This window comes from Vidua chalybeata, chromosome 5, assembly GCF_026979565.1.
Source record: "Vidua chalybeata isolate OUT-0048 chromosome 5, bVidCha1 merged haplotype, whole genome shotgun sequence".
Classification (NCBI taxonomy): domain Eukaryota; kingdom Metazoa; phylum Chordata; class Aves; order Passeriformes; family Viduidae; genus Vidua; species Vidua chalybeata.
Window position 1 is genome coordinate 38,124,455 of NC_071534.1, and position 17,466 is coordinate 38,141,920.

The following is a 17,466-nucleotide window of genomic DNA, read 5'->3' on the forward strand; positions in this document are numbered from 1 at the left end:
AACTTCAAGGCACCAACTGCCTGCCTATGCCTCCATCTCACCACTGCTACTGCTGGCTGTGCTAGCTAGATAAACACTCCTACCTGTAAATATCAACAGGGATCCCCAAAAAGTTGTACCAGATCTGTGAGAACTAAGAGAAAGATTATCATTTTGCACTGAGTTAAGAGACAGTCCCCTCAAACCACCACTTAAAAACAACCAGACAAATTAACAATAGCCCAGCCTTGTATACCACACTCTGCATTTTCCCATAAAAATGTACAGATATACACAATATGAAACATTAAAGGATGCCATTAAAATTTAAACATATTTTCCAAGTCATCCCTTAAATTTATTCCTTAAAGTATTTTCCAAATCATTCCTTAAAAGCCACATCTTCAGTTACCAGAAACTGATGCTTCCAAATTCAAAATACTGAAGTGGTCTTGCTTATTTAGTCTATCCAGAAAAAGACAGGAGTACAAATAGCAAAGCCAGATGTTGTTAATAACACCTAATTAACACCACAAGGTTCCTACTGATTCACTGCAAACCCAGAAACCTGGGGTTTCTGTTGTTTTCAGGCAACCAGGAGAGATAGGATGTTTCTGGGAAGAACAGAGAAAATAAGTGAACATCTGTGTCTAATAACACTGCTCACAGTCAGTAAAGCTATGAGTTAATATTAAAAATTTAAGTTTATTGTAGTAATATTTCAATCATTCTGAATTTAAAAGTCAGGAGAAATCCCAAATAATTTTGCATTTTAATATATTCTGCACATCCAAGGACAATACTAATCTAGGCAGAATGTACCCAAAAGTCCAAGTATTTTGCAAGTATCAACAAGTACTTAACATGAAAAGGAAATACAAAGGTTAAAAGAAAAGTGTGCCTTTTCTACTCCTATAAGCTCATGTTAATAAGGGCCATCTTTTACATCAAAGATTTGAACATTACAGCCAAACAGCTTTCAAACAGTTGAAACTGTGAAAGCTCTTTTGACCTTGTACTCAAGATTAAAGCTAAACTTCTAGAAGTTTTGAGTTTCTTTTAAATAGTCTCTTTCATAATTAAAAAAATAAGACCTCACACATGACATTACATGTGTCCCAGAAGTCATATTTAAGTACATGTGATACAGGAATGAATGGGAGGTAGGAAGAAGGATGTAAAAAAATTCCATAAACAGAAAAAATTCAGTTGTATTCTACTGAATATAATTTTCATTATAAGAAGTACTTTAACCACAGTGTTTGATTTTAGTTACATTAAGGGAGTAACTTAAGATGACTGTACAACTTTAAAGAAAAAAAAAATAAAAAGGCCAAAACAGTGAATACTGGTAATCAAACAGTTGTGTAACACTCACTAAAGATTAAGTTGGGCTGCTCCATAAATTTTTACACTGCCAACCTCTGCTTGCTTGCCTGAAAAAAAAAAACTAATTTCTTACTACTGTTGTGAAATCACAAGGATGTCCAAATGACTCAATACTAATATTTACATACCTATGTCCTACTCCACTTGTTCTTCTTTATATGTTGACACTGAAGCCCAAAAATGCTAAAAATAATTATTTTTAAAATTTGTAATTTTTCTCTACTGCAGTTATGTCTACTAGAATTGACACAGTAAGAGGTAAAAGGTAGTAACAAAACCCATCTCTTTCAAAACCAAGACTATGTTTCTGAGGTAATACAAAGTCAGTTTATAATAAGGATGTATCATTTCCTCACATGAACAGAAAATAGTTGTATTTTTACCAAATAGTGTGAAGCTTTCCTTTTGTAAATTAAAAAGTCATTGTGAGGTAAGATGTATTAAATTAACTGCTTTTCTTTCTCAGAATGCTATTTTGTGTTCCCCTCAGCTAATCTAAAGGTGACAGCAGCTGAAAGACATGATCTTTCCTGCTCTGGCCATATTCTAATCAGCCAGACAAGCTTCAATCCCAACTACTGCACTGGTCTTGCAGATCAAATGACTACACTGTGACCAGCCAACAAAGGGAAGGCTGGACCATGATGCCTAAGGAGAAATCAGATCCTTCGTTTTTTCACAGCAGGTCACACTTCAACCATCTTAAAGCTGTCATGAAAATAAAGCTTCATTGTAATCTAAGATGGTACTACCAGAATTTGCCAAAATAAATTAAACCTGTGTATCACTGCTACTGAATCCTACAGAAAATCCAAGGGAAAAGGAACCAATCTGTAGCCTCTGAAACTGCTTTCTTTTAACATACATTATGCAAAGCTAAATTCATATAAAGGCAAAGTTATGTGCCAAGTGTAAATCTGTTTAAAAGTTGGGAAGAGCTTTATACATACAAAGTACAGTATTTCAGGTGCAACATGAAAAATTGTATTGATAAGGCTTATTAAATCTAGACTTATACACGCAGCTGCTTGGTATTCTACAACTTCTAACAGTGCTATTTCTAACTTGCATTTACACTACAGTGCAAGTGTCAAAAATTCTGCACAAATACAGCTTCAAAAGTTCCTATTTATTCAAGAGCAGGATTAGTGACAATTTAGCCAGTACAGATTTTGTATTCTTACAGAAGTGCACTTAATTTTGCATTTTGTTTAAAGAACACAAAGCCTCATTTAAGTGTACAAGTTAAGATTAAGCTCCTGACAGTTAAGCTGTTTCAGCTGACTGATGGAAGTAATTCCTATCATTTCTCAAGAAGTCAAATACAGATATCAAGTTTTAAATTACACTTTACATAAACACTCAGCATGAAACCTTTGGAAGTTTGTCATTTTCTAAACCTGATCACTAAAGTATTCAGTAAGCACAGCTATATATTGAAAGATTTTTGTCCTCCCATCTGCAAAAGATAAATAGGAGAAAAATTAATTCAGAGCAAGAACAAACTTTAGGCCTTCACATTTTACATCTGATTTCTAATGACAGCGCAAGATAAATTATTTGCTTTCACCTTACACTTACTACTGTCCTAGTTTACTGAATACCAGTTTAAAAACTTATACTACTTGGCTTTTAACTTTCAAGTTAAAAGGATATCTTTGAAATTATAACTACATATTGTCTGAAAATATTTTGGCACTGGCACAGAATCTGCAAAGAATAGCCCAAGTTTTAACTTAATTACCCTTTTACAAGAACTGTGGTTTGAGAAAACACAACAACTTCGTAAACATAATAATCACTAAGAGTAATTGCCTTTGGCAGTAATGTCCCAAAGCAAGTTTGGATAGCCAAGATAAACCATGATTCCTGTTCTTTCTTTCTGTACTTTCCAGTTAATATAAAAAATTCAAAAGTAAATGAAAATGGTGTGTCTAACACTGTACAAGCAAACAAAATACAAGTTTCTGTCAGAGCAACATATTATCATCAATAAATAATGAAATCAGTCAACAAGAGTATGTTACAGAAACTGTAACCCAACAATAAAATCTGCAAAAGTTACATTATTTTCTAGAATAGAAATAGAAAGGAACTGATGAAAGTTTAGATGCAGTTACAGAAGCAGTGTGAAATAATCATTATGCTACTTACAGTATACTTTAATCCCAGATACACTATCCACTTACTGCAACCCCTTCGTATATACTGGAAGACACCCAACAGCACAGAAGCCATTTATCCCTGCCTAAAAATATTGCAGGGATTTTGAAAGCAATTTAGAAAACTAAGAAACATGACAATTATCTAATGTTAAGACAGTAAAACACCATAATAAAAATTCTATATGTAACAGGCAACATTAGGATAAATTAAAGCAAGCACACAAAATTCCCAAAAAACAAGCTTCTTCCTAACTGATTTCAAGGCCCCTTTCTTTATCAGTTCCCACACAATTCCCTGTGCTGATTCACTGCCTCACCTTATCTTGCCCAGATCCTACAACTTCTGTTTTAACCCACCAACCTTTAGGCTGCTCACCTGTGCAAAACACTGCAAGTTTTCACAAGTCCAGTTCTACATCTGAATTGGATGTATTCCCTCTAATAGCCGATCATTAAAAGAAGTGAATTGTTACTGTGTTTGTAAACGTATGTGCTTTGATACCACTGTACAACTCCAAGTAAATTGAAACAATTGAACATGTTCAGAGTAAACTATAGGTAAACTAACATCCCTACACTCCTTCATATAAATTCAAACCCATTTATGTTGACTATCTGAATATGTAGCTCAATTTCTGTACATTACCCTCTCTACTACAGCAGGAGAAAACTGTTCAGTTTAGCTGGAAGTCAATACATTTTAACAAGGAGGACTTCTAATTTACATTATTTCAGTCATCCTATACACACCTGCAATGTCCCAAGTGAGAGGGATGCAAAATGTAGTGCAGACTGGAAAAGAAGTAGTTAGAAAACTTTTAAATAATACATGATAGAACCACAACAAGATTATATTCATACCCTGCTTCTGCTGTGCCAGCAAGTAAAAGCCTGTAGTATGATGCAGCAAGGAGGGCTGCTGTCAAATTCTGAAACCTGCCTAGTGCTGCAGCTTGACATAAATTCTCCTACTGCAGAAGTGACTTTTGCACACAGCCCTATTACACCTTCAATCAGGCAAGCATGTTAACTTTGCCTTTTCTAACAACCCTCACAGCAGCAGCATGAATCAATTAACCCAAATGGTGTAATTTTTCAATTATTCAACCTAAATTGCATTAATTCTTGACTGCTGAGGCAATACATTTTGTCTGTTATATTCACTGAACTATGACCAAACTGGAGAGGACAAATTTGTATGGGTATGTTAATGCCATTTTTGTAACTTACTGTGTATTGAAGCAAGAGCTGAGTTCTTTAATGTCTAGCAAACCTAGGCTTCCTTGATGGTCATCAGATAGCTTAGCAAAAAAGAAGCAATCATAGGATTCTAAGAACTCAGTCTGCTACTTGTGTGGTACTGTACATGACTCATTTGAGAGTTTCCCTAGGGAATCTTCTAAAGTGGACACTTATCAGAAGTCTTATTACATTTTTAAGTGTTTAAAATCTCTGCCAAGTCACTACTATAGACTTATGCCATCAATTGTGAAATATGACCTTAGCTGAAGCACGTCTAGTAGCTCTGTTAGTTAAAAAAGTACTAAAATAGATTTATAAATAATGCTTAAAATCCATATGAAAAGCTCCAATGCACCACAAAACCCATTAGCACAATTCATTACATTAGGCACAGGTCTAATGTGGGCCTGTGAATGCACACACTTCATAGAAAAGCATTTACAGGCTTCTTAGAAATAAAATGAAGTTCTGGGAAGTAGCAACTACCATCACCAAAAAGCCAGCCAATAAATTCACTGTACTCACCAGGTGCCAGCCCCCCCACCAAAATCCCCACCTTATTCAGGAGACAAACCCCGAGCCACTCACGAATCAGCTGCTAAACTGCTGCAGTTTACACCATGGCCTCGTAAAGCAAACAAACAAAAAAATACCATAAGGCCATACTGTAAACTCATTTATAAACAGTTCAATCATAAGTGTGCAAGAGGAATGCAAAACAAACTATAGAAAAAAGTTCACTACCTGCCCCCAGATATGCCATTTCTGACTTAAAAACCCAAATCTACTGATACTCAGTTTAACTGCTACCACTTCACCCAAGTGTACAGCTGGTGGGCAGAAATGTGCTGTTCAAACAAATTAAAAATATAGTTAGAGAAAGGGGGAATGCTCTACTCACTGTGCATCTGCACCAGAATAAAACTTTCAAGCCTTGGAAATAAAGTGTTTCTATTAAAAAAAAAAAAAAAAAAAAAAAAAAAAAAAAAAAAAAAAAAGGCAAAAGTCTCTGGCCCCAATTTATACAATATTTAGCAATGACCAAAGGAAATCCAGCTTGTAGATTTCGGTTATTTTTGCCAAATTTCCATTTAACAATGGTTTTACTTTCACCACTAACATAAGAGTAATATATTCACAAATAATTTTGAAGCCCAAAAAAAGTTTAAATAAATTCTGTTATTAGGATTAGCCTATCAGCAGCTTGGCAAATAGCTTTTAACATACAAAATTTAACATCAAACATTTCTGGTTACAATTTTTGGTAACAATTTTAGTTGCATTTTATTCACAACTCTAGACTTGTATTTCAAAGACAACACTCCCTTATTCTTTCTAGTTTTAAGTTCTCTTTACCTGTCACTATGTAGTTTCAAAATTTCCTACAACTACCCACTTCGAAACAGTTCATTCACACTGAAAGGCAATCAGAGATATGATGGCTGAAATAGTCTGGTATTGGAATTAATTCATAGAAAGCCTTTGCAACAAATGTCAACCAAGATCTCTCAGAAATCACTGTCAGACCACAATATTTACTGTTCAAAGTACTATGTTAAAAAACCACTTCTAGTGTTCACCACTGCTAGACTTTATTATTCCATCATCAGAAGTATTCTTCTGTGATATAGTCATGATTAGAGAAGGTACATTTCCCTGGTATAGCACACTCAAAAAATAATATTTCATACAGAATAAACCTAAAGTGTAACTATTTTAAAAGCTCACTAATACACTATGATAGGACACTACTGATAAGAATCCAGTGCACCCTCCTTAACGCACTGCTCACTTTAGAAGTCATCATCAATGAAATAGTGCCACTGCATCCAGTCATCAATGCAAGAGCTGCCTGATATGTCACATAACAACTGATTTTATGTCTACTTATCAGCATAAAGTATCTCCTGGTAATCAACATTTAATCATTTATTTAGAGCTTTCCCCAGAGTACACCACTTATCACTTAAGTACTCTAGTCTGTCCTCAAGGCCTCAGCTGAACATTTTTCTTCTCTTCAGACATCATCGTACAACTTAAAAAAAAATCCTTCCTATGGAGAGCTTATAACCAGTAAAGCTAAACTGATATGGTAATGGTACAATCAAACCTTCAGAGAGGTAGTTTTAATTTGATACTACTGAGAATGTTAAACTGCTTTTCACTTTGATACGAAACTATTTTAGAACCATACCATTTGCAATTACTAAGTCACATCCATTTAACAAATAGAATTCTATATTACAGCTGACATAAATGCAAACTCTTCAAGAGAAGTAAATTTAAATTTAGCAGACATACATGAAGTTGTGCTCTATGGGACTAGTGAATAGGGACTTAACAAAATAATGAACTCTAAAGGAGAAAGAAATAAATATTTATTAAGCAAATGTACTTAAGGGACTAAAATAATTATAAAACTTAGGGACACTTAGGGAGTAAAATAATTATAAAAGAAAACACATTTGTGAAGGTCAGATGATCAACATAACACTGTAGGCAGAGAAAATTCAAGACAAATAACTTGAATTTTAGATTTTGAAGAGCACTTTGTTGCACTTTACTAATAGAAACATTTCAAGAACCTAAGTGTCCATAAGTATCTAAAAAAAAGAGTCGTAATGTACACTTAAACCCAAAGAGTCCTACAGAAACTAGAAGCTTATTTAAGTTTCTGGTGTATGTTGTACCTCCGAGACAAAACACACGTTGCTCTAGAACTAAAGAGCCACAGGTCAAGCTGGAAATGCTCCCCAAAGCTCCGTTATCAGAAGTTGTTCTGGAACTTAGGGAGGGAGAATATAAATACTGCACAATAAAGGTTCACCTCTCTACTGAAACAAAAAAAAAGGAGGAGGGAAGAAAACATAAAAAAATAAAATAGTTTGTCTGAGGTCTATGTAGCACCTTCCCTTTTTCATTTCTTCTACACATTCTTTTCTAGACCAGCAGTTTTTAGGAATGGAGTAGCAGGACTGACCAATTAGCATGCATTACTTAGAATTTCTCTAACTATAGGGACAACAATATTGTTAATATAATACTAAGTAAATACCACAAAGTTCAAGCTTAGAGAACAATTTATTGGACTGGATTTAATATTAGCTTGTTTGTTCTTTTTAAGATCTAAAAAGCTAAAATACCTTTTAACAACAAAGATTAACATAATGGCATCCCTCCTAGCAAAACATTGGTACACCTGAGAGAATTAACACCCTTAATTATCACTGCCCTTGTCCTTTTACATTTATGACAATACAAATTGATGTGCAACACATAGACTACATTCTCAATTTCAAGCATGAAAGACTATTCAGCAGATTTTAAGAGAAGAAAACATAAGGCAGCTGCCAGGACACAGAAGAAAGTCACAACAATTTAACGATACTATCCTAAAACATTTCTAAGACACATACAGCAAGCTATACATTAAAATTTATTATTTTATCTATTATAACTAGTTTACTTTTTCATGATATTACCAGACAAAAAACCTCAAATTACCAGTAGCCACAGCGGTTTACCTTTCTCCAAAATAAACCCCCAAAAAATCACAAACAAAATGCAAAACACAAGCCACAGAAACCTTGGGACCAAAGCTTCACAAAGCATGAAAAAAATATTTAAGAGTGACTTGGCTTTCCTTAATAACAACAAAAGAAAAGTATTACCTCTGTTAATATTAGCATTAGTTCTACAATAAGTCAAGTGTCTGACATAGCACTTAATACTACTTCGACTGCCAGTTTAATTCAATTCTTATATTATTTCAATAAAAGCTGCAGATTACATCTGCCTCACCAAAGAAACCTGCCAAGTGCACAATATTTACTTACTGAAATCACATATGATCCTAAACGTCCACAAAACATGACACTGTATTCACACAACAGATTTTAAAGCATGCCACTGGTACACTTTACTCCAAAGTAAAATCACTGGACAAATAAATCAGATTTAAAAGACATACAGTATATACATTTCCCAAGTACCTATAAGAAAAGATCTAAAGGTAACATGTATCCCTGACCGTTTACATGGTTTAAAACGTTATTTATCTGTATAAACAAAGAGACAACAGGAAACTCTAATACTCAAGAAGAAAGGTCAGAGGTGCAGTCATTTTCTCTTGTAATAGTATGAACATATATAACATCTCAGAAGTTTTGTAAAACCAAAGTATATGAGATGAAACATAAGTAAAGACTTGGGGGGGGAAGAAAAAAAGACAGATTCAGGTGCCAAAAGTAGCAAGGAAAAAGACTATGATGCAGAAATATGAGACACAGTTCTTGGAATTCAAAGACAATAAATGAGCTTTATCTAGATGAGGAAAGTAGCAGTCAGACTACTGAAAAATTGTAGCAGCTGTATTTTGAACAGATTGCAGAGATAGGAATATCAGCAGAGGGAGAAGGTACTTGAAGTACTCCAGATGGCAGATACAGAAACTCCATTTGCAAAGACAGAAAAAGAAAATGTGGTCTTGAAATGCTATTTGGACAAGGAAGGAGTATATTAATAAAACATGACTGTGGACTCAAGGAGAAGAAGAAAAAGAAAGGGCTATTCCCAAACAAGTGCTCTCCCTGGGTGAGGGAGGATTATTACACTGTCAGCAGCATTGCAAATGGCAGGCAAATGAGTTAAGTTTGAGAGAAAAGATAAAGAGCTCTGAAACATGCAAAATGTTTATGATGACAAAGAACACTTAAAGGAAATGCAGGACTGAATGAAGACACATAAAGAGCCATGAAGCTCTACAAAATTTACAGCAACCTAAAATATAGGAGATGCAGAGATTTCTATGAATGTTGCACACTCTGGGATTAGTGGGAACAGGGTACAGAAGTGGGAAGATGCTTGCAGTAAGCAGCACCGCAAAGGCAGGAGAGGGTCAAGCCTGTGACAGCCAGGCAAGTTTCCCGACATCATACGTCCTCTCATTCCCACAAACCTAAAGCAGATTAGTTACGCATTTTATGAAAAGCCCAACTACACTTTGAAAATTTAAATTATTTTTAATTGTATTATTGTACCACCTGCCAGATGCACAACAGCAACTACCTTCAATTACAATTTTTGTGGTGATTTAAAAGCAAGATCATATTTTATTTAAACTAAAATTTGTGTTCTAACTACATGCTTCAATCAGCGTGGAGTTACTGAAAAATACCAAAAGCTACAAAGTAGTCTAATACCCTATACTTGTGATAGTTGCCTGAAAAGGCTAAACTTGTTGAGTGACATCAAGGGGAAAAAAGGTCCCCTTATGTTTCAGTAAGATTTTCTTAAAAGAAAAACAACAACTGTGCTTTAAAGGAGTAATTCAAAGAGATTAAAAAAAAATAAATAATAATAACCTACAACAAATGCTAAAATGTCAGAAGAATCTTAACATACTTTCCTGAAGAAGTAGCCCTCCCTGTGTTTGCTTGGTATCTTAATTCCTTGGATTTCAAAACCCTAGGCTTGCCAAGAGCTATTCCATTCAAAACCTCAGGAATTCCATTACTAGTTTTCAGCTAAATTAAAGGAAAATAGAAGCATTCAATGCATGGCAAAAATATGCACAAAGTGTTTGTTGATACTCATAAATAGACTGAAAAATTTAGCCATGTCTGATGGATAACTGCTGCAACTCAGTTTTGCTCTGCCATGCTGCTAAGCAAAAAGCTACTGCTGTCAGCTCAGACATGCTCAGCATAAGATTGATACATTGCTACCAAGACTGAACACAGCACTAGATCATTCATTTCTCACTTTAAGTTTAAATAGAAACTGAAGTTTGCATTTCTGCAGGAGAAAAAGAGGAAATAGTGTGAGTTCCCTCTTTAAAGCAACTGCTTCAACATCTCTGTCAGGGAAAAAAGTCTCACTGCCCTAAAGCATGGCAAAATCAGTCAACTCTCTACCCTGTCAAACATCTTGCAAGTAATGAAATAAAGACATTTCATCTCAGAAATTCATTTAGTATTGTGCTGATGAATATTTTTCCAATATTCACACAATTGGGTCTCTTCCAAGTCATATTTTATGATTCTCAGCAAGCAGTATTACTACAATCACATTTGCCCAATAAATAATGGTAAGAATTAAATGTCCCCACCTGCATATTGTGCCAGGTGTCACACTATCACACAAGAAGGTAATATCCCTGTGCATTTAAGAAAATCTTTGTGAAAGACAAATGCTTCATCTGTGTCAAGGTGTGCAATCCCAGCAGGTAAGAACTACTATGCAGTTTAACTTCTTTGGCAGCAGTGACAGGAGAACAGTGAAAATATCAACATACTATTTTAAACTGCAGCTCTCATGAGAGATCAAAGATCTGTATCTTGCATTAAAAACACAGGAATCCAGGTATATAGGATAGAGAGTTTATTTTACCCTTCAAAAGGCAGGAAATTAAAGCAACTTTTCATCACTGAGTCAGCAGCACTCAGTATGGATCAGGGGTTTACAGTAACCATCACCACTGTGTGAATGACAGCAGCAGCATCTCAACCCTGCCAGGACCAAAATCACAATGAAGAAAAGCCAAGGAAAAGAGTCAGTTCTTCAGACTGACAACATGGGGCTCTAGTCTATCCTGACTTGGGCATCCACACAGGAAAACGATCACTATCTCAGATATGCCAACTGTCCAATAGTATTTTACATTTGCTACAAGCACAATTAATACAATATTTGTAAATTAGATTTTTATCAACAGAAAATTAATACACACATGTACAAGAAAAAGCTGAATAGCAAGATATACTTGAGCATCTTTTCCATAAGATACACATTTATCGTAAATAAAGGAAAGAAAAAGGATAAGCTTAAAATCTACATTTGGGGTATTTTTTTAAATCCTGGTCCAAAAATATACCAACACAGAGGTGTTTCTATCTACAGCCAAAACAGAACCTAAACATCTATTAAAAAAAAAAAAAAAAACAAACAAAACCAAACAGTAACAAAATAAAACCAAACCAAACAAAAAATCCCCACTTCTGTGAGAAGAAACAGCAGGTCTAGTAACTGGCTGATTCTAGAAGCTGAAGTGAATAAAGGCCATCCAGCATGGTCAGGTATGATTGCAATGCCATGCAACACAATGATTTTACATTTGCAGTATCTGAGAGGAACACACTGCCTGACACAGATACTAGTATTACTTTGTTGATTGGGATTCAAGCAAAAAGTTCAGGGATTACCCTGGACCGCCTGAGAAGTCAGTAACAGATTACATATCACTCCTGTGACAAGGAGCTTCTCATCTCACTACCCCGCATATGGACATAAAAGCATTTTAGAAAAATAACAAAATAAAACATGAAATTAAAGTACTCTAAGACATGAGAAGGAAACAGTCAGTAATCACAATGCCATTTCCACTAATTAGAAAAGAATGCATATAGTCAGTCCCAAGCATGCAATAATCATGAATTTTTATTGTATAAACATCAGAAATAAGTTATTAGTTCTTTTTATTTAAGCCAAGAGGTAATTATTTCTGTTGTCATTTGAAGCTTGAGGGGAAAACTGAAATTGTGGAGAATCCCATGGTTGCAGGAAGAGGGAAATCAATAAAGAGTGAACTAAATTCGCCATCATGATTGTTGCCACCCTCCCAGATGCAGTGAAGATGAAGCTTTGAAAAGTACAGCTGGAGAATACATGGCATACATACATTGCACTATATTTGGAGAATACATGACATACATACTCAGACATTTGTATGCACACATACTTATATAAGAAAGCAGAACACACCTATTTATCACCAGTTCAAGTTTAAAAAGAATCATCACATCTAGCAGTGATTACACAGAAGGGCCAAAAACAAAAGACTATGTTTAGGAACAGAAAACTGGAAGTCTATTACAAGTGCTGTTCTACAACTCATACACAACCAAAATACCATCTGCATGCCCTACATGAAATTACACATCACTGGACAGCAGTTTTCAGCCAGCAGTTCCTCAAATCATTTTGATAAAAAAAACAGTAGCAGACAAAAATAAAACCCATTACATTTTTACAGAAAATGTTACTTAAGAGCTGCAGATAGGTCATCTCTTCCAACAGCAGCTACTGTCCAGTTACTCATCACCACTGAGCGAAGAGAGACTACCGCCCATACAGACTTGCAACAGAGTGAATCATGTAAGAGCACACTTATCCACTTTGGGAAAAATTAATCAAGGTAACTGACCAGTAAAGGTAGGCTGAGCTAATACTGTCCATTTAATGGCTTATTATGCCTAAAGCATGTAACACTGCATACGGCTTCTCTGGTGGAAAGGATTATTACACATGGTAATCCACAGCAGAGGAGAGATAAATGGATGGGGGCACTCTATCTACATTCTTCACAGATATTAGGGGTGAAAAAAAACATATAAAAATCAATGCCTATCCATATCCTGAAACATTAACTACAACCTTTATGATAGGCTGAATAAGACAGATTTTGAAAACCACTATCCATTATAGTTACTTAGGAAGAGAAGTCACAGCCTGCCTCCCCAGAAACTGTGTGAAGTTAGAATGTGTATCTTACATCAGCCTCATAATTTTCATAGATTTGTTCTGTCTCTTTAGCTACAAAATACCCCACCATTTTCTTAGTGGACACTCTGATCACTAACTTTCCTTATTTAAATTTTTTTAATTTAAAAATTCAATATACATGCCAAACAAATTCATTTGTGCAGTAATTTGATGAACACCAGTTATATGAAACAATAGGTACCAAATAACTTTTTTTAATTATTTACTATACAAAAGGCTAGATTCTTCCCCCAAAATCCCTTCAAAGCACAGAATGAAACCAGACACACACTACTCTGGTTTAAGGGGTCTTAGATGTAAATATTCCCAAGAACCATAACCAAAGGATGCCTTCAAACCCTTAATGCTGTACCATCTTAACTTCACAGAATTAGACCAGTATCAAATATACTTGAAACTGCATCATGTGTCACTGTCACCAAAAGAAACAGACACACCCTGCTCCCCTTACTGCTTGCTTCCATCCCCATCTCTGCGCCAGCACAAATGTTTGTGCAGCAAACTGATCCAGCTCAAAGCGAACCCTTCCCTGCCTGCCCCTCCCCCAGGTTAGTTCAATCCTCAGCCCAGCTCACCACATAACCATACAAGTATTTCCTGCACAAAGGAGGAAGCAGCAGAGCAGGGTGGAAGCAAACAGAACCATGTTTTTCAATGGTGGAGCTGGTCTGTGCCAGCTGTATGCCTATGCAAAGCAGCAGTAGGTCAAAGGCTGGAGTCCTGCAATACCAACTGATTGTCTGCAGCAGCCTCACAGATCCTGCAGCAACCTCACAGATGGAGGCCCGTGGCATGTCACTCTTGCCCTTCCTCTCTGGGATCCCACCCCTCCACTCACACAGCCACTGACAGCTGTGCAACTGCTGGGTGAGTCGGTTCAGGGTGCCGAGTCAACCGAAAAATAATTCTACCAAGAGAAAAAAAAAAAGTTGCTAATTTTCAGCCAGTACAGGTTCATGATCCAGTTCCCAGTGCAATCCTTACCAGCAAAAGGAAGGAAGAGAAGGAAGGATGCTGGGAAGGTGGGAGGTCCAATTTTTATCAGCTTGGGATGGTGTGGAAACACTCAGACACCACCACATTTAAATTTCAACTTGCCTGCAGAGCTGAATGTGACTATTTTAATAAATTTTTTTTCCCTAAGATTAAACCTTATTCCAATCTTTGCAGGAGCCTAAGCAGCCATAGTCGACTTGGGCACGAGAAGCGAGGCTAGTTCACTACGTTAACCACTTTCACCCTTCACATTCAATAAAACAAAGAAGGAGCATTAGTTTCTGTAACTTAATGATAGTTTTACCAGATAATTGTTTTAAACATCACTGATTAAGTGACCTCAGATATTTGCATACAAAGAACATACATGGAATAAAAACATTGCAGTCATGTTAAGTATTATCTCAACCATAGTTTAGTACTCACAAGGAATTTAAACGGTTCTGGTGATTAAAGTCATCTAACAAACTTCTCCACTCAGAAGTGAATTTCACCCATTATTCAAAAAGTTGTTTTGCATAAACTACAAGTCCCAATGATCACAGAAATGAATAAAATCAATTTCAATGAGGTCATAATCAGACACCTAATAAAAATTGATGTAGCTATTTTCAAGCTAACTTTTGAGCAATGAAGTATCATAAGTAGGAGTACAACTGTTAGCAACGATTTTTTAACTTATAAACAATTGGATTTATAACTGAATTGTTAAATTTAGCAGAGATCTATTGCCATGCAAAGTAAATGTATGTTTATGTTCATCCAGTTAACAAAGAAAAGAAATATAATCATATCAATTCAAAAGATAAGACCTAGCAACATTATAGTTAAAGAAGTGCAGAAGCAGATGCTTTTTCCTGAAAACCAGTCTTCCCAAGTGCCATACATCATATTTTTCCAGTTAATGAAACTCTCTTACAAAGCTAGATTCTTTCACAGACTACCACCTGCCTACCACAGCATTTTATAAGACAATTGATCTTCTCTTTAACAGAAATTTCTTGTATGATGACAAAATGTTGCAAAATACTCTGCCTATAAAAATTTTAGAGAACAACAGTTCATTTTTACTACAATTCACCACCAACACTTGAGACAAGACACTGAACTGGAAAGTGAGCAAAACCCTGAAAAGCTATTTAACCATATATTCATACAACTGCTGACACACTGTTTCAACAAGCATTTTCAAAGCATTCTTGACATGGAAGTAAATAAACTCAGGGACTCTCTGTCAAGGAATAAGGTTCTTAATTTTGTTCCCTTCAGCATGGAGTTAGCAGTACTTGGATCTGAACTGGTGATTTATACTGACACAGGTTTCCTTTCAAGCTGGCATAGACAGGTGTGCTGTTCAAATGCACTTGCTAACCAAGGAAAACAGAAAATGAATTTCCTTGGCAGTTCTGCTGATTTCAACAAAAAAAACCAGAATGCTTATTGGATCTGAACCCGTATATCTTAATACCAAGACACTTTTAACAGAGCAATAAATCTTCAAAAATTAGTTTTTCATTTTGCTAAATACAAATACACGGTAGAATTAGCAGAACAGATTAAATGACAGGCTCATGACATGGAATTACTGCTAATGTTAACATCATTAAAGATTTATTCAGAAAACTCTTTTTGCTCATTATACTAAACATCACTTTGTCACTAGGCATTAAAGTTAAAAAAAATCCAGGAGTATTCAAAAGTGACAAATAAAATGCTTGTTAAAAATATTAATATCAAAGCACAGTTTGCAATATTTGCAATACTTACTGAAATCTATCTTGATTTCTACACTATTTTTTCATTGCAATAATAGCATTACTTTCAACTCACAGTCCAACAACATCCCTAGTGATTTCTGATTATCACATTTTATGCAATGACTTTGAGCAAGATGCAGTGACCAGGAAGATGAAAAAACATGCATTTTTCTTCCAAGATTTCAAGTTTAGATGAGCACTCAAGCCAAATCAGTGCTGAGACATCTTTTGACGTCTGCGTGTCTTCAGATCTATCCTTGCTACATTTACGTGTAGCGATATGTCAGAGGAAGGGCAGTTTAAAATGACGAGGAAGTGAGCCCGGTATCGCTTTCATTCATATGCACAGCACCCCTCCCAAGAGCCGGGAGGACCCCCTTCCCCTGGCAGGCTCTGTCTGCCAACCCACCGACCCGACAGAGCTCTCAATTAGTCTCAGGGCTGGCACCTCGAACGCCGTGGATTAGCAAACGCACTTGTCTTGGGAGGCATGTGACGGACACAGCTGACCTAGAGAAAGGTGCGAGGGCTTGACAGGTGACATGAGATGAGACACAGCCATCAGACACGCCGAGAACCGAGGAGGCGGTCAGGCAGCCGGGAACGCTCCCCGCGCCAGACCTGCCTCTAACACAGCCACTGCACGGACAAATTTATCGCCTCGTCTTTTGTTTCTAAACTCGCACTCCGCTCGTCCACCCCCGCACCCGCCCCAGCCCCAGAGTAAGGCAACGATCCCCCGCCGGGCCCGGCCTTCCCCGCCCAGAAACAGCCCCGGGCCGGAGCCCCCCGTGCCCGTGGGGGCCCAGCCGCCACCGAGCTCCCGCGCCCGGACCCACGGGGAAAGAGAAGCAGGTCCTACCGCGGGGGACGTCCCAGCCCGGCTCCCACGGGAGCAGGCCAGGCAAGGGGCTGCTCCGGAGCCGGGGGGACTCCACTGGGAAGAGGCGGCAGCGGAGCCGGCCAGGCACCCCACGGGAAGGAGCCGGGAGAAGGGGCGAGGGCCAGCACCCACCTGGGCCATGAGCCCCGCGCTGGCCGCCGGGCCGGGCCGCCTGTGACGGGCGAGACGGCGGCCCCGCGTCGGGCCGGGGCACAGCTGCGCCTCCGACCGCGGCAGCGACAGGGCCGCGCTCTGGGCCGGACCCTGCCCGGCTCCGCTTCCGGAGCGCGGCACGATCGCCTTCCGGGGCAGCGCCTGGGGAGCCGCGGGGCGGGCGGGGCGGGGGTCCCGGCACCGGCACCGCCCGGGCGGTGGGGCGGCCGCGGGGTCGGCGGGGAGGGAGGCGGCTGCGAAGCGTGTCTTACTGGTTCCTCGGGTTAAAAAAAAAAAAAAAAAATTTAAAGCTGTAATTGCACGCACAGCTCTGGGAAGA

General features: G+C 37.5%; 1 protein-coding gene across 2 annotated transcripts in view; it reads right to left on the bottom strand.

The window, feature by feature from the left end:
• FRS2 (fibroblast growth factor receptor substrate 2) overlaps positions 1-17,158 on the bottom strand; it is a 51,884-nt gene extending 34,726 nt beyond the window's left edge. Inside the window, exon 1 of one of the 2 annotated variants that reach the window (XM_053942663.1) lies at positions 17,106-17,158. The gene's annotated coding sequence lies outside the window, so the exon portion shown is untranslated. Of the gene's footprint in view, positions 1-16,952; positions 17,029-17,105 lie in introns of those variants that run through there. The other variant, XM_053942664.1, reaches the window with a different exon arrangement.
• Between the last annotated feature and the right edge of the window lie 308 nt (positions 17,159-17,466).